This window comes from Rousettus aegyptiacus, unplaced genomic scaffold (assembly GCF_014176215.1).
Source record: "Rousettus aegyptiacus isolate mRouAeg1 unplaced genomic scaffold, mRouAeg1.p scaffold_m13_p_17, whole genome shotgun sequence".
NCBI classification, from domain to species: domain Eukaryota; kingdom Metazoa; phylum Chordata; class Mammalia; order Chiroptera; family Pteropodidae; genus Rousettus; species Rousettus aegyptiacus.
In genome coordinates, this window is record NW_023416292.1 from 19,673,563 (window position 1) to 19,692,314 (window position 18,752).

The following is an 18,752-nucleotide window of genomic DNA, read 5'->3' on the forward strand; positions in this document are numbered from 1 at the left end:
TGATAAGGCTTGTGCCAGGCCTGTTCGCGGGAGAAAGCTGAAACGATAAGCTACGATCGAAAGTCGGGAGGTTTTTAACGGCCTAGCTTTATCCATCTGCTTCTGGTTGTTACCTGCCATACTGAAAAATATGTAGCATCTTCGAAAAAGTCTTCCGATGGCATCGATATTTTAAAACATTTACAACTCAGATTACTGATTTGATAGAAATTGTTTATAAACAGCATTTAAGTAAAAGTTTATGTTCTCTCACAGTTGTTGTAAAGTGAGGCTTTGTTTTCCACACGGTATAGTTTACCATTTTCTCTGTGCTAGAGAATTTTGTGGTCATGGAATCAGAAATCAAATACTATGTGGAACTGTATGATATTGTTTTAAATGTAAAAACACATCTTATACCTAAATTGTTCAATATCCCAGAGAGCTTGAAATATTTTTAAAATTACTGAATTATTGAATGACTAATGATGTCAGTTCCTAAAGGAAAATGAAAATACCCTAACAATCTAATTTTATATTTATATTGCTATAAAGTTTTCTAATTAAAAAAGAAAAGTCGATCTTAAGGAAAATTGTGAAATAAGTCAAGGTTATCACCACCGATCTTCCCGGCCTCTCTCCAGTCCCTGTCTTACCATCTCCTAGGTGCCCATTTTCCTTTTTTACTGCTCTGTTCACATTCCGCAGACCCCTATATAGAAGCCCGTTGAGGCCCAGACTAAAGCGGTTCTCTCTCCACTATTCAAAATTACTTCTTCTTCTAACCCTCTACGTCAGGAAGAAGAAAACAGTACTTCTCAGAGCATGGCTTATGGCTTCTACCAGCTATATCATAATCATGGGGACACCTTCTAAAAGTGCAGCTTCTTGGGCCACCTACAAGTCCAAATGAATCAAAATTTGTCCATATGAAATCCAGGAATCTACATTTTAATATGTTCCTAAGGTGATTCTTATTCATACTGAAGTTTGAAAACCACTGCATATATACGTAATATCAAAACTTCATTGTCCTTAGAGCAAATGATCTCATCTAATTTCTCCTAAGGAATCGATTAGGTTATTTCACACTAGCATCGCTACCCCCCTTATCAGGGCTTATAAACAGCATATTAACCACAGTGTTCAATGAAAATATATTTATTATTTCATTTTAAAGGTATGTTGTATACATCATATTGAAATACGCAGAGAAATTTGAAAGTATAACATGGAGAAGAAATAAATAATATTTTAAATATTTTTACTGGAGGAGAAATGTATTTTTATTTATGACATTTACAAACATTTATAACTTTATCATTAACGTCTCTGTGATACAGAGCGAGGGTGCTGGCATCAATATGTAGAACGAATATTAATAAAACTTAACTGTTTTCTTATTTTCTAGATAAAAATACATATGTGTAGGTGTTCTACTATATTTTCCTGCATTCTGGTAGATTTTGTATACTCTCTGTGACAGAGAAGCTAGGTTATATAAGTTATTGCAATAACACAAGTGAGAAATGATCAAGGTATAAAATAAAGCTGTAACATGATAATGATGAAAATAAATCTACTGAAGAAATGCCTAGGAAATAAAATCAGCAGGACTTGAGACCAGATGAGAGGGAAAGTCACGAAGGTAAAGATTCTAGAACTGCATTCTACAGCCGCCACCAGCCACCCATGGTGTTGAGCCTTAGTAAACAGTTCGAATTCAGATGTGCAGTAAGCGTAAAATGTACACTGGATTATGAAAAGTTAGTACAAAAAAATGTAAAATATCTCATTAAATGTTTTAAAATGTATCATGCAAAAGGTTAATAAAAAGTAACTTCATTTAAATTGGAGTTGGGAGGGCCTGTAGGGGGAGCTCTTATGCCTGACCACTCACCGGCACTGACCCCAAACTAAAAAGAGATGGGTGTTCTTCCCATCTCCAATAGGAAGGTGTTTTTCTACTCTACTACTCTACCTAGAAGGAGGGTCTTCTCTCTTGGTAGCCACTCGGCCAATGAAAACTGATTAAAACTGCCAATAAAAAGCCACTACACTTCAAATTCCCAATCTCCTCCAATGGACACTTTGTTTACAACGGCTCCTCTGAAATCTCCTTCCTCTATGAAAGAAGGTGTCTCTCCTTTGCTCTCTGGACTTGCAAGTGGTTGGTTCACCATTAGACCACATGTTCCAAATTGCAATTCTTGGTTGTTCCCAAATAAACCCATTTTGCTGGAGAATTATCTGGCTGTTTATTTGTTTGAGGTCGATAATCACGTGTTGAAATGATAATATTTTGGATATACTGGGTTAATAAAACCTATCCTTAATATTTGTTTCACCCACTTCATTTTATTTTTTAATGTGGCTACCAGAAAATTTAAAAATACATATGCGGTTTGCATTATATTTATATTGGCCATTCCGCTGTTCTAGAATATTCTGAAACTCCTGGAGCTACCAACTCAGAAGGAATAGAGGAGGAGAGCAAACTTTTTAAAAGTAGGGGAGTTGATGATGAGTTCAGCCAAGATCACGTTGAATCTAAGGTACCTGCGGGAATTAGACAGCAAAGTTACCTGACCTCTGAAGTAAAATGGAGAGGTTAAGACTGGGGATCTCAGGCTTGAAGTGATCGGTGCACGTATATTAGGTAACAATTAAATCGGAGTGAAATAGGCTCAAGGTAGACTCTTAGGGAAATACCAACCTTTAGGAGAAGGTCAGAAAAGTGTCGAAAAAGAAATGTCAGAGAAATAAGAGCAAAAATGTCATGGAAGTCAAAGGCGAGGTGAATGTCAAGGAGTGTGTGGCTGGGTGTGCCAAATTCAGCACGGAAAGAGACGCGTAAGTGCAAGCAGACGTCACGATGTCCTTAGCTATGCCAGGTCTAGTGCAGAAGTGAAATCAGTCCGCGTCCCTAGGGTTAAACGGTGAACGAGAAGTAAAAAATGGAGACGATGACTAAAAAGAGCTCCTTCCAGAAAACCAGTCAAAACCAGAAACCCAGCATAGACGAAGGGTAAAGGAGGGACTTTTGTTGCTGCTGCTGCTGCTGCTGCTGCTGCTGCTGCTGCTGCTGCTGCTTTTCAGTTTGGGAATTTTTTCTTTTCATGGCAAGAATTTAAAAAACTTATTACTTGGGGGCAAATAACTGGTAGCGAGTACGGGGCTGGTGATAGAGGAAGGACAATACAAGGACAAAGAAGACGGGCGCAGATTGGGTGACGTGCGCAGGAAGGGGTGGCCCTCGAACGCGCTCGGAGCCGCCACGTCTTGTGAGCCCGGAAGAGCGAGGGCGATGCGGGCCCTTGGTAAGGTTAGGGGCAGAAAGTGTAGGACGGTTATCTTTGATCTAGCCAGGATTCTTGGTAAGAGACTAAGTCACCTGCAGGAGAGTGGGGGTGGGAGAAGTTGGAGAGAAGGCTTGAGGAAGCATTGGGACAATCGGTATTCGAATGAGAGAGTGAACATAGCTAGAATGAGTAAAAAATGGCAGACAACACACGATACTGTCAAACTCCTGGAAAATAAACTAGGAGAAAATCTAGATGACCTTGGGTGCGGTGATGTCTTTTTAGATACAACACCAAAGACACAATCCGTGAAAGTAATAGTTTCATTAAAATTAAAAACTTTTGCTCTGAGAAAGACGAGATCAGGAGAATTGGAAGATAAGCCATAGACTAGGAGAAAATACCTGCAAAACATACATCTAACAAAGGGATGTTATCCGAAATATATAAAGAAGTCCTAAAATGCAATAATAAGAAACAAACAACCTGATTTCAGAATGGGTCAGAGACTTTAACGGACATCTCACCAAAGAAGATACACGAATGGCAAAGCAGCAGTTGAAAAGATGCTCCACGTCATATGTCATCAGAGAAATGCAGATTAAAACAACCACGAGTCATCACTGCACCTACCAGAAGGTCCCAAATCCAGAACAGTGACAACGACAAATGCTAGTGAGAATGCGGAGCAACAGGAACGATCAGTCATTGCTGGTGGGAAGGCAAAATGGTACAACTACTTTGAAAGACAGTTTGGTGCTTTCTTACAAAGCTAAACATACTCATACTGTGTGATCCAGCAAGGGCGATCCTTGGTATTCACACGAAGGTGTTGAAAACTTAGGTACACACATGCACATCTGCAGCTGCTTTATCATAATTGCCAAAACTCGGAAGCAACCAAGATGTCATTCAATAGGTTAGTGGATAAGCTGTGGCACATCCAGATGGTGGAATATTATTCAGAGCTAAAAAGAAATGAGCTATCGAGCCATGAAAAGACATGAAGGAAACTTAAATGCATATAACTAAGTGAAAGAAGCCAATCTGAAAAGCCTATATATGGTATGATTCCAACTATATTATATTCTGGAAAAAGCAAAGCCATGGAGACAACAAAAAAAATCAATGCCTGCCAAGGATAGGGTTGAGGAAGGGAGAAATGAATAGGCAGAGGAAAGAGCATTTTTAGGGCAGTGAAAATGCTCCGTTTGATATTATAACAGCGGCTATATGTCATTATACTTTGCCCAAGCCCATAGAATGCACAAGACCAAAAGCAGGCCCTAAGGTGAACTATGGATTTGGGGTGATTTTGACATCAAAGTAGATTCATCCTCGGTTTAAAAAATATATGTATACCATTCTGGTGAGTGGTGAGTGATGCTGATAGTGGGGGAGGTTATAGACATGGGGGGAATGAAAAATCTCCGTACCTTCCTTTCGGTTTCGTTGTAAACCTACAACTGTTCTAAAAAAAAATAAATTAAGGTCTTTAAAAACTGGTCGAAAGCTGAGAATGAAGGTCATGAAGTTTCGGGAAGGCAGCTGGCCCACACACACTGTGGCGTTCTGCCCACTCGATGTAGAAAAAGAGGGGATAAGTGGGAACCGACCCGGGGTTCTGAATTTCTGGACCCGCGTGACCTAAGTACCTGGGTGCGAAGATGATGAAGGTTTGGGGCAAAAGAGCGATTCAGGTGATTCTACCTTCAATCTATTCAAGGCAGGAGGGGGGAAATAGAGAGAAAATAGAAAGATGATGGGACCAGAGAAACCAATGGGGTGAAAAAGCAGATAGTATGTGAACGAAGGCAAGAGTGAGGTTTGGGGAATTTAAAATGATGTGAAGCCATAAATTGCCTGATCTTACTGGTACCATTTCTCAAAATGTATCATCACTATTTCTAGAAGAATTCAATAATAAGCCAAAAATAATATTGATTAAACATCATTTCGCCTGGCGGATGTATTCAATTGAGCTATATGGAAATGATGAGTTACAAATAACAGTTAAAGTGAAATGTGTGAATTGACATAAAACTTAATTAGAGTAGATTATTACATCCTATGGCATTACAGTTATTTGCATTGCAATAAGCTTTCTCACTTGAAGAGCAAAAAAAAAAAAAAAAAAAAAAAAGCAAGAGGCTTACAGCCACCATGTGGTGAGTATAGGCGGCCCGTATCCCTTTGGAGACACCCATGGAAGCGTGTTCAGCACTGAACGCTAATAGCAAGTAAGTCGACATCATAAAAAGTCCAAGATACTCTGGTCCAATCCCAGCCTTTTCTTTTCCAACAGAGGAAGCATATCTGCCACAAATGGACTTTTCCTCTCTCCCAATGGCAATCGGCTCAAAATAAGATTTGAGAAAAACGATTCCTAATGTACTTTTTCAGAAAGGGATTGAGGTATAGAAAAATCACAAAATCAGTCTCAAACAGTGGAATGAGACAGGAAAAGGCAAGCGTTCAGGAAGAATCATGAGAGAGCACGAGAGGCTAGAATGCAAGGAGAGAGAAACAGAATAAAACAAAGGAAAGCGAGGGAGAAAGAGAAGACGAGGCGACATGAAACTTGAAAAGAGTGTCAGGACAAACAGGCTGGACTGCAGAGTCTCTTTAGAGAAAGATATAAAACATTAATTTTGAATTCTAATTTAAAATGACCACAATAAATCCATCAACGTTCAGGATAATTGCTGTTTACAGTCTCTTAGTATTCGAGTATCAAATTCTGTTTTGAGTGCCTGAGTAAACAAGAGCTAGCGAGCCCATAATTACATGACTAGAAAGGACCTCGAGAGCTAAAAGGGCATGGTCTTATTTGTAAGCCTTAAGACAAATCACTTCTTAGCATTTACTGCCACGACTAACACCCAAGCTTCTTTTGCCAAATACAGAAACTTTGGAAGCGACTGCAAGAGCGGCAGAGGGGACAGCGGACCAGCCCAGCCCCGTCTACTCCAGAGTGGGTTCCTGTCGGTCCCCTCCGTGCTATAAGAAGTCGGGCCTTTCGGGGTTGGCAAAATCTGTATGTCAGGGCTAAGTTTGGATCTCAACATCTGGCCAGAATGCTGGGTCGTAAAATTAATACACAGTCAAGGAATAAAATTATGAGGAGAAAAAGTACATGTGGAAAAGTTCTAGTGTGGCCAAGGCTTTAGGTCTTGAACTTTATTTGTGAGCAGGGCGTTTTGACCTTGGCCTTGCTTATGGGAGACTGTGCAAGTTTTTCTCAGCTCTGCAGATGGCTTCTAATTGTTGTAACATGGGGGTGTTTGGAAACCATATCAAAACCTGTTTGATATTTTTATCTCGGTAGATGACAAACACTTATACGTAGGCTGCACCCATAGATGAGCAGCTGCTTCTATAAAGGCAGCTGATACACCACAGGGCCTGTGTGGGTAAATGCCACAAAGCTACATGGGCCCAGCAAAGGCACCGGCTGAGGCCGAGACAGTAAGAATTGGGAAAGACTTTAACTCGATGTTCCACAGGGATCTTAGACTTTGCAAATTCCTTTGGGAATGTAATCTTTGAACTTTAATTCTTGAGAATTTCGCCATAGGAGGGAGTCATATTCACCTTGAGGGCATATCTATTTCATTGACATTTTATTACTGAGTGTACCATATCAGAATATGTTAATGACGGCACTGGATCATTGCAAAGTCTCTGACAGGCTATGAGAACAACAGGGCTGGATGTAATTCGAAACAAGAAATAAAATAAGGAGGAAACATTCGACTTGGGGCACAGACTGGCCTTGGAGTGCTTTTACTGGCACAAGGTTTTGATCCGTTTCGGAGCCTTCCATCCATTGGCCGTTCTAGGAGGCTGCCCAAAGGAGCCACGGTTAGCCTTGGAGGGGTGGCTTCGAAAGGCAGGAGCAGGGCTCCTGGACTGTCATCTCTTTCCCCAGAGGGGGTGAGCCACTCCTTGCTCAGCCACTGGCTTACCCTTCGACCCCACAGAATAAAAGGTGGGCGACAGCTGAGAATATCCCCAAGGGGAGGGGTGGAGAGGCACGCCTGTGCTTTCCTCTCTCATTCCACCCAGAAAGACAACTGAGATGGGTAGAGAGAGGTTAAACAGGGACGTGGGGTCCCGGGCCGTCCTCTTCACCATTCTGCCCCCCTTTCTTAGGGGCCGGCCTGCCCACAGGGAGCGCATGCTCCGCCACAGGAAGGAAGGGGTTCATGCGTATAGTTTTGAGGGATACATTTAATTCAAGAAAGTGTTCAAAGGTGTTTCTCACCCGAGACATTTGATAAATCAGCCAACCAGTATTTATGGATGCCTGTGGCCCTGTCCCATGATCACACAGGTGTGTCTTATCAGTGAGCTGACATATGTAAAAAACAGATTTTCACACCTGATGAACTAACCTTATGACTGGGATAAAGAAGCTGTGAAAACAAGCAAATAAGGTGAACCACAGGTTAAGGAATGTAAAGACTAGTCAAATTCATCAAATATTTAACTATTTTAATTAGTCTGCCTCAGTTTTCTGACATGTCATGTTCATTACACAGTGAAGGCAATCTCAATAAATTGTCTGTTTTATGACAAAATAATAAAATATTTGATGAAATATTGTTTGTTTTGCAAAATACTATTATGAATGAATTGGTTAAGTGACATTTGTGTGTTTGGATGTTCTTTCCACGGTTTTAACTTTCTAGGAAATCAGAGCACAGACTTTCATAAATAAAAGTCAAAGTTAAGAATACAATTTGACTCCATTTCTAGGAATTCAAGAATAATAACAATAACTACATTTAGTAAACACTATTCAGAGCCAAGCACTGTGCTCGGAGCTCCACGCATATTATTTCTTTTAATCCAGTTAATAATCCATTGAGGGAGATAGTATGCTCCTACATGACAGATGAGGAAACTGAGCAGGCTCCTGGTTCACGGCCAAGTCCGTGCTCGGAGCCAATGGGCCTTCCTCACGGGAGCGTGTGCGCCGTCAGCCATTCCGCTCCAGTGTGCAGAGTACGCTCAGAGGATTCGGGCTCTCGGCACTTGAATCAAACAAAATCTCTGTGATGGTCTGATTTCAGCATCCTTAACTCACAATACATGCAAGGATGTTGGCTGGAGTACTCTTTCTAGTAGCAAGCACCTGGAAACAACTTATTCACCTAACTGGAAACTGGTTAACAGATTACAACAAGACCCTCTGATCTGTTCAATTCAGCTGACCCAAAACACCTACTATGTGATGAGAGGAAATGCTTTTGCGAGGGAGTGCTATTTCTGGGCAGGGGCTAGAGCCAGACCGACCGCCTCCTAGGTGGATAGCTGGCTGGGTGACATCGAAGTCTCTTTGCCTCAGTTTCTTTCTCGGTAACATGGGATAACAACAGAACTATTGTGAGGATCATGAGTTAATAAGTGTGAAACACCTAGGTCAGTACCTATTTGTTTTATCATATGGTATTATTTCAGTTATATTTGTTCATTAACGCAAGGATAAAAAAAGACTGTGATATATATCACAATGCTATGATTGAAAATTAGTGATGAACTATAAAGTTATATTTATTTCACCTTTGATTTTCCTGTATTTTCCATATTTTTCTCTAATATTCGTGCCATTAACAATACAAGTTGCCATCACAGTATTCCTTGCTTAAAACAGACAATTTCTTAAGATCGTCTTGAATGTGTAATGAATGCAGCATGGCAGAAAACAGGCAGGTTACAAAGGACTGGGTAGAGAAATAACTCGACAGCACAAGGTAAAGAGAAATCATTATGAAACCTTACACGGGATATCGCCATGAGGAAAAGCTTAACTGCTTCGGATAAGGAAGTGATCCGAGTCGCTGAAAACCTCGTAACACTGTGCAGCAAAACTGATGGGAAATAAGGAACCGACGTGTAAAGTTCACATCAAATCCCCTTTTAATTTGGAGATCCGACTGCCAAAAAAGATGACAACCCTCTGACTTTTCTGTGAATTCCAACCTTTACCTGAAAACACTGGCTCAAGTCTACATCGAAACCACATACATAAAATTTTGTAAGTTAAGGAGAACGTGAGTCATCATTTCATACAACGACCATACTGGGTAGCTCCTGACCACTTTTCTTTTTGGACCACCCAAACCTACAAGGGCTAGTTTTATGGCATCTCCATCGTCTTCCATTCTCCCTGCCCCGTAGAAGCACCTGAAACCTCCTTCCGCGGGGTCCCGCTCCCTGAACCTCAGCTATGCTCACATGACGAGTGCGTTTTTTCATGTGTCCGTGGCTCACTAGGCTATTACAGTATCTTGAGTCTCAAACTTACTCCTAAAGAATCTCTTTAGGAGTAAAGAAATTTTACTGTTTCCCAGAATTTTCCCAATGGGCTATTTATGCACTATCTCTGCCACATTCATAACTATTTCTGACGAGTTCACTAAGAGTCAGCTGTTTATTCTCAGAGATTACTCACCTAAACCTCTACAGGATCCGGGCCATTAACCGTGATGAAAATCAGAACTCTTTTTTTTCCACTTTTTTTCCTGTGTATCTTTTCCATGTGCAGAGCTTCCTTTGAAGTTAATGGGAGCCCTCCATGTGGAAGAGATTCCAAATGATACAAAACAGAATGAGAACTGAGTCTGTCATCTATTTCTCACATTCAAGGACAAAAATATGCACACGAGAAGGAAAAGATACCTCGTAATTAGCAAGGCTTGAGTAGAATGTGAATATTTTACTAAAAAGAATTTAGATGGCTTCTTTATAAGAGAAAAAAAAAAGCGCCTCGGTAAATATTGATTAGTTCGCTCAATAGAAAATTAATGAGTGCCTTATCTGGGTCGAGCAGCACGCTGAAAATACAAGGATAAGTCAAAAATAAAAACAAACAAACTGAACAAACAGGCACAGTCCCAGAACGTCACAGAGCTTATAGACGAGTGGGCATCGGACACACGCTACGCAAAGACACGCGGAGAAGTGCAAAACGACAGCCGTGGTTGGTGCTGCCACGTCGTGGGTCAGCACCTGAGGGGGCTGACCTGTATGAGCTGTAAGAAGGGACGCATTTGAAGATTTTAGCCTTCGCGCTAAAATCTGCAGGGCGTGCAATGGGAATGGGGGTGGGGTCGCCACCCACCAAAAGCAGGAGCGAGTCTGATGCATATTCCTGAGATTCGGGAAACCGTGCTGGGTCCTGTCGTTTATGTGAAGAAATTTGGTCTTTATCCTGAGATGAACAGAAAGCCTTTGAAGTGTTTCAAGGAGGGCAGCGACATGAGATTTGCATCATAAAAAAGTTCCCTCTAACTGTGGTTTGGTGAAGAGATGAGAGAGGGAAAGGCTGCAGGGGATCAGGCAGAACCCACGGAGGGAATCCTAAGTCACGGATGATGACAACTTCGACGAGTGGTAGAAACGGACAGAGAAGGGGGCAGATTTGAAAAATACTTAAGGAGAAAACTAATAGGACAATGATAAATTGGAGACGGAAGATGAGCGAGAATGAGGTGTCAAGGATGACTCCCGAGGCTTAATTTCTGAAACTGGACAGACGGTGGAGACAGGAGGAGAGCTAAGTTTAGCGTGGGGTTAGTCGTGAGTTCTGGAAATGTCAAGGTGTGGGCATGTGAAATAAGCCACTGCGTGCAGAGAAGTGTCAGTCTAGAACACAGATTTGTGAACTACTGTTAATGGGAGTGACCGAAGCCATAGGTATAAAAAAATGACATACGGAGAGAGTTTGGGTGGGAAGGCAGGAGCACCTGGGCCTGAGCCTTGAGGAAAGCCGGCACGTCATGGCTGGGCGGAGGGGAGGAACCTAAAAAGCACACAGGCAGGTGGCGAGAGAGGTGAGGGGAAAAACGGAACGCGGCGTCCGGAGAAGCCAGCAGAAGGGAATGTTTTAATGAGACGAAAGGACTGAAAAGGTCCAATGCCACCGTGAGGGAAAACAGGATTCGCAGTAAAAAATGATTCATTGGTTCAGGTAACATGGAGGTGATTGAAGAGATAATGTTCCAAACATGTAACGAGTAGCATGGCGTCGGCCTGAGCAAATGAAGGGGTTGGGGGGAGGGGGCGGTCTCAGGGTGGAGCGGGAACCTGGAGGCCCCCTTCTGTACCTTTAACTTGGGATTAAGGGGGAGGCTGGGGGATTCTGCGCGGCCAGTTATAACCGGTCCGAAAGCCCTCGGGATTTGAGCCACCAGCGAGGCCTCACGGACGTGGATGCTGGCGGCACGGCATTGCCGGGCATCACTTCTGTGGCTCGATGGAGAGGGAAGCAGCCAGACTGGACGGGCGGGTGACGGAGCTGAAGGTCTCCCATGCCACTCGGATTTCAAAGGACGAATCAGCATCTTCACAGCATCTTCTAGATGCCACCAAACAAACTAAGATCTGGCCAATGAGGAAAACATGTATCAAACAGAGAACCCGTTTTAAGGAAATTCCTAGAAATGTTGGATCATAAAGAGAAGCAACACGATGTGTTCTCACGAATCGGGATGTGTCCAGGTTAAAGTGTTTTGAAGAACAAAGCACCTAACACACTGACTTATATATACAAAACAGCTATTTGCAAAGTGGTAGCTGTTCTTACGATACGATTATTAAATAATTCGATATGCTAGAGCGATAAGATTATTAAATAATTCGATATGCCAGGTAAAAGTAGAAATACATGTCGCAGTTCCTCAGTAATGTACCAGTTTCTCTGGTACAATTCTAACAAATAATAAACAAGCTCCAGCGGCCCACATGGATCTCTTCCTTCTCTGAAGATTTATTTTGTTCATTATCTGAAGTCAGCACTTACATTTGTTTTGAATTACTTGAAATTATATTCGCTTTGTTTCCATTTTCCCAATAAGATTATAGCCTGGTTGAAAGCATGGGCTTTGGGGGTTTGTCCATCATTTCTGTCGTTTACAAGCTGTGTGAATTTGAGCAAGTTTACTTAATCTAAGCAAGCTTCATTTTTTTTTTTTTCATCTGAGAATTAGAGCTAATAGCCCCAACTCAAATAGAGGAAAGTATTAAGTGAGACACATTCACCTGAAGTCTCAGTGGAATGTCTGGCCTCTGGCAAATGTTGAGTAAATGGCAGACGTCATCCCTGAGTGGGGTCTGAGTGTGCCTTACGCTCCTCCAGAATCCTTACACTTTCCCGAGGTCACAAGTTAGTGCACTATTGGCACGATGGCTCTCAGCCAGGGGCAGTACAAACACCAAGGGCTGTTTGCAAACATGCAGCAGGCGCACGTTACCAACACGTCTGGGACACCTTTACCAAGTAAAGGTTAAGGATGAGGAAGGAAGAACTCTCCTATGTCAAATGATAACGGCTCCTGCTAGAGTGGGTACCAGACATAACTGGGTGGTTAGCCCTAAATGTCAATCGAGTTTAAGTCGGTTTCACTAAAAGACTGTAATTTACTACATTCAGATTCGCATTTCAGAGCTATATGTAATCACTTTTTTTGATGACGTATTTAGGTGGGAAACTCGAATGATCACCACAGACATGCCTGAAATGACAACTCTGAGTAACAATTATATATTTCAGACCTAATTTTTTCCCTCTGAATGCCTAAAACATCCAAAATTAATAAGCAGCTTTAATACCTTCTAGATGTTCCCTTCTGAATGTCAACATCACAGCTTATAAATCGTTATTTCATACGTCATTTACATGGCTGGCCATTTACTTCCAGATTTTCAAATACATAACTTTCTTCCATTCAACAGTTGTTTGGGACACCTCTCATGAGCAGGCTCGAAGTTAGACACAGAGAATACGGCAGTGAAAACGGCAGCTTCTGTGCCTGACTCACAGAGCTTCTAGGCAAGTCGGGGAGAAGGTCATTAAACAAGGAAATAAACACACAAACGGTGGGTGACAAAGGTACATATCCTTATGGGGACATCGGGCGGAGGGCTGAAAATAGTATAGAAGTCGAGGAAAGTACTCCTAAGGGAGAGATCGTTAAACTAAGAAAAATTAGATTATGTAATTCGGACAAAAATCAAAAAGAAGGTGTTCCGGGCACAGAAAAGAGCACGTTCACAGCCCCAGCGAGAGAAGAGCTTGGACCACTAGGGACACTGGCGGAGGCCATCGCCAAGGGCCCGCGGGATTCAGGGGCGCTCGTGCCACGAGACGGCGTGAGAAGCGAACAGGGAATGGACAGTGGACGTACAGTCTGGACTTTGTCCTGAAGGAAAAGAAGTCCTTTCGAGCGGTTGTAGGCTAGGGAGTGACGTATTCAGATGTTTGTATTTAGATTTTTTTTGTTCGCACCAAAACAAAACCAAACCAAACCCTATCGGAGGTTTTGCCTGTTTGTAGTGTCAGCATAAAGTTTTAGGAGAGAGCGCTGGACTCACGTTAAGTACTTTGATTATGTGTGGATTGTAATTGCCCATATTCTGCCCAACCTTCTTAAACATGGCTAATCAGAACGTGGCTGTAACTCAAGATACTCCGCGAGGAAACTTAATAAAGTGAGGTATGTAACAGATGACATTCTGATCTCCATCGAAAATGAAAGCGCACATAAGTCACAGGCATTCTGATCTCTGATGGGAAATGGAGAGGCCCTGGTAAATATCAGTCATCCAGAGCAGCTATTTTGCTTAATCTCGTAAACTCGTTGCAGATGTTGGCCCAAACAGCTAGGCTTTGCATCTGTAATTTTTAAATTGTCTCATATTTCTAAAACCTGACTCCGTATGCACCGGAAATCAGTGACATGAGTTATGAACCTCAGGAAGAGGAGAAGCACGAGAAACGCCAGCAGTGACAGGAGATAATACTGGGCGCAGTGGTCAAGCTGCGTGCACAGGATGAGTGAAGGATGACATGGTTCCTTCCTCCAGGACGCGGACCGTGCGACCAGCCATCTGAAAATGAAACCCTGCGACGGGATGTCCCCAACCAGGGGAAGTCATTTATAGATAGCCGAGTTCTCAGAAACAAATCCCCCTTTTCCTCTTTCCCTCCTCCACTTTACGGCAGGTCAACAGGAAGACCAGATTTGCTGGGGAAGGGAAAAAAGGTTTTTTAAGAGAAAAAAAACTGGGAACACAAATGCACGCTGAAAAAGTCTTACCTTAATTAAGATCCTATTTAGTAGAGTGGAGCAGGCCACAATAAAACGACTTCCTATTAAACTGATGTTTTTGTTATGATAGTGCTTTCTCATAAAAGGCATTTACAAAAAGTCAATAGAGTTTCAGATTAAAACTTGGAAAAGCGGCTAGAGGTGGCAAACTCCATTGATAAAGAACGCATATTATATTGCAAACAAAGAATAATTGTAGGCATTAGAAATGAAATCACGATGGCTGAACCTCACATTCACGTTTGCCTTTCCCAAGCTCGTTGTTATTCATGCACATCATTTCCAAGCAGACAACGTCAAATGGCAGCGCATGGATTAATCGACCCGCGGGGGCCATCCATCACAGGCCACAAGTATAAATAACCTCACCAGGAATCAGGACAGAAACTTCGGCCAACTCTTTGGTGAAGCAAGAGCACGCAGCAAAGCTTCCAGGGACATAGGTTCAGTTACGAAATAGGACACTCGTTTCCTGGACAGGGGACATTCGTCGCATAGAATTCAGCCTAATGGAATTCCCTGAGGTAGGGAACGGATCAGTTGCTAAATCAAAGTGATTTTATAGTAACTTTGGGGGTAGGATATTTTATTCCTTAGTGTAGCTAAAGCTGTACATGTTTACATTTTATTCAAGAGATCATCTCTGATAAGTTTTATTTATTTTCTGAACTTAAATAATTGGGAAATATATACTGCTGGGCCAATAAACCACATTGGTCTTTCCAAGGTTTTTCATTTAAATCTGAAACCGGCATTAACTCTCTCAAGCTACTAGGATTACCGCAATTAAATCACAAGGACAATAGATAGTATTAAAAATTATGGTTAATTTTCTTAAGTGAAAAAAATGATGATGTGGCCATAAAAGCACACTGACCTTTTTCTTAGGCAATGCAGCTGAACTGTTTGGGATGAACTGTCACGATGTCTGCAACTTACTTTCTAACTGCGCGCGTGCACACACACACGCCCAGATACGGCAAACCCGGCCCGAAGTTAACCTTTGTTAAATCTGGGAAGGAGGTGGATAGGCATTCGCAGTCCTATCCTTCCAGCTCTTCCGTATGTTTGCCGATGTCCATAATAAAAACCCAGCACTTACTATGTAGTAACCTCGACAAAGTCGCTTTAAAGCTGTGACTCTCCACTCCTCATCCATCAAATGGGGACAATAATAACCAAACCTTCGGAAAACTCTCAGTGAGACAGTCCGCGTAGAAATCCTGATTTAAATACTCGGCCCCTAAAAGCTCTCAATAAACACCATCGCCATAAGAGTAAACTGAAAGATTCCCTGTTCTAAAAAAAAAAAAAAAGAAAAAAACAAAAAAAAAGTTATACCATGTTGCTGCTCAAAATTGCCCTGGGCTTTTGCATAATACAAACTACACATGAAAGACCGACATGTGCTATTAAACCTGTGTTTGCTGACTTCATTAAAGACAGAATTGCAATATAAGGAAAAAATTGAAATCTTCTTGTACCGTGAAAACTACTCTCGAGGATAAGTTAACATGATTCCACAGAAGCTATGAACTCCTCACTGAAATGTCTGGAGAGAGAAATTGGACTTCACGAAGGGGCAGGGGACTTACAGCAAACAGAACTTTGAACCGACATGTGTAGCTACTACCTGGAAAATGTGAGTCCTAAGATGAAAGACATGCTCTTCTGAGGAAAAAATTAAGATTGTTCTCAAATGGAAGTATCCCATTATAAAACATAATTTTTTTTAATTATAATAAAATGGCCCAGCGATTTACACTCATGCCAGGATTAACGCCGTGACACTTAGCTGCCTTGACCATAAGACTCGAGATAAAGCAGTGAGTCCAGAAAGAAGCTGAGAAGGGAGGTCCCGAAGCTGATCACCGGCTCCTCACCCGCCTGACTGACACGGTCCACATAACCTTTCTTCTCTATGAATACACAATCACAGGACAGTCTTGATGAAATGTCTTAAGAAGGCAAAGATGTCTCCATATTGTGAGGATCCTAGGCTAAACAATCTGACTCAGGAAAAGTTCTGTAACGTTATTGCACTGAGTACAAAAAGATTCATGCTTTAGGGGCAGAAACTGCAATCTGCCTTGGTCATGGTGAATCGGGGACATACTCCTAGTGGGTAGATTTGATTTCAATGTGGGAAGCCATGGACAAAAATAATAAAAGAGCTCCATTGAAAATATATACAAGAATTTCTCGTCTCCTGTTTACTTCTATTTTGACTGTGACAGGGAACCAGCGGCATCCTTTCAAAAGGACATTCCGGTATAGGACGCGGACATTGCCACTGACCAAAGACCCCAGAGCACCTTTGCAGACAACGAGGTTTTGTCATTTGTCCTTTGCCAATCCATTAATTTGCTATATTGAAAGGACTGGGGTTCTCTCAGTATAACAAGCAACGAAATCAGTGTCCTACACGGGAGTCTCAGCTCATGGACTGGTGGTGAGACCCCAGCCAGGCCGACAGGCTCGGCCACCTTCTCAAGGCTCCCACGTAACTCCCACTCCCCTGGCCCAGCCTCCTGTTTTGTCGAGCAAGCCGAGATAATCAGGAATGAGGCGCGCAATGTTCTTTCCTCCTCAGTTTCCGTGGCCTTTGTCTTTCAGTAGGAATTTCACTAGTATTGCATACGCGTTCATTTTATTTTTCGCTTATTCATTGATAGATATATTCATGTATTTTTATAAAGTAACTGTATTTCACAAGAAAGCTATACTAATCTTAAATTAAATAAGAGAAAAATTAATTCAACGGCAAAAGAATGACCGAGGAGGGCGTACACTAGAAAAGCAAGGGTGGTTAATAAATCTATCAAAATAAGACCATGTGTAACTTGTTCAGTACGCAAGACCATGATCATCTCAACGAAATCCAGCACTGAGGATTCCGGTACTCTCATGTATGGTTGGTGGGTCTATAACTGGTTCGGCTGTTTTGGAAAAACCAGAAGCCACACAAATTCCTTGGGGGACTGGTTAAGTTACTCATGGCCCATCTATGCTCTGAAGCATACAACAGCACAGTGTCCCAGTAAAAGACTTGTCACCTTCGGTCTGTGGACGTACATGGAACGATCTCCAAGACACGTTATCAAATGGATGAAGTAAACTCAACTTGAAATATATTTACTGAGCATCAGCTATTTACCAGGTTCTAGATGTTACAGATACATGAACGAACAAAAAAGACAAAAGTCTGTCTTGTGGAGCTTATGACCGTAGTGTAAAATGTGTACAATATGTGACCACTTTTATATTTAAAATCACACACCAGGTGTCTGTGTATGTGTGCGCCTGCCTGTGTTTGTGTGTGCGTGCGTGTGTGTGCGTATGTGTGTGCGCCTGTGTCTGAAATGGTAGCAGCTATTCTATCTACGGAGGTGAGCGGGATTGGCTGGGAGTCAAGGGTTTATCTACTTCCTCATTAACTGTTTCACAAAGAAAAAGTGCTCATGCATTTCTTATGTAAAAGAAATGAAAATTAGAGCTTCAAAATCATACATTACATCAAAAGTTGGTGCTAAATAAGCTACACACGTACGAGAAGGATTGAGGCAGGAATGGAAGGAAACTTGAGCAGTGATTTCTGCTTTTCTGCAGTGACAGCTCTCTCCTGACCGATACTTAAAAAGTCCCTAGGGCCAAAGGACTGTACTGTGAGCCACCCAGTGAGGGATGGAACGGAGCCGCGTACACAGTGAAGCTGTGCTAGAGTTGAGCGAGAGAGACATCCAGGAGCTCTCCGCTGCATTCCCCAGGCCTGGAGCCAGAAGCAGGAAGGGGCGGAGTGTGCATGCGTGTGTGCACACCTGTGTTTGGGTGTGTGTGTGTGTGTGTGTGCATGCGCACGTTTGTGCATGTGTGTGCGTGTGCCTGCGTTTGGGTGCGCACATGTGTGTGTGGTTGGGGTGAGGGAGAGCCACTCGAGGGAGAAAACCAGCAATCTCTGGTGTTGGCTGAAGCAGCAACCCCTATGGACCCCTCCAACGTCTAGATGGCTGTGTAAGAATAAAGTGGGAACTTCTCTGAAATGTGCCATGGAAGTTAAAGAAGTGGAAATCAAAATAGTGGCAGCTACTCAGCCAGGACCAAGGAAATGACATAATCCCAATGTCCCTAAACACTGAAAATAGTCAGGGACAGGAAGACACGAAGATGTCTTTTATCTGTTAATTCAGCGGGAACATGCAGATCTAAAATTACACTGGTTCATAAACAATAGTGGGAGAAAATAAATTTTTGAATGTCATAAAAATTCCAGGAAATTTCAATCACACAGGCATTTAACTTACTTGGAATCGAACATCACACTTTCTGAAAAAGAGGGACAGGCGAAGAGGACAAA

At 42.2% G+C, this 18,752-nt stretch overlaps 1 protein-coding gene across 11 annotated transcripts in view; it reads right to left on the bottom strand.

The window, feature by feature from the left end:
- The window catches only part of DNM3 (dynamin 3), a 354,287-nt gene that overhangs the window by 188,171 nt on the left and 147,364 nt on the right, over positions 1–18,752 (bottom strand). The window lies entirely within an intron of this gene.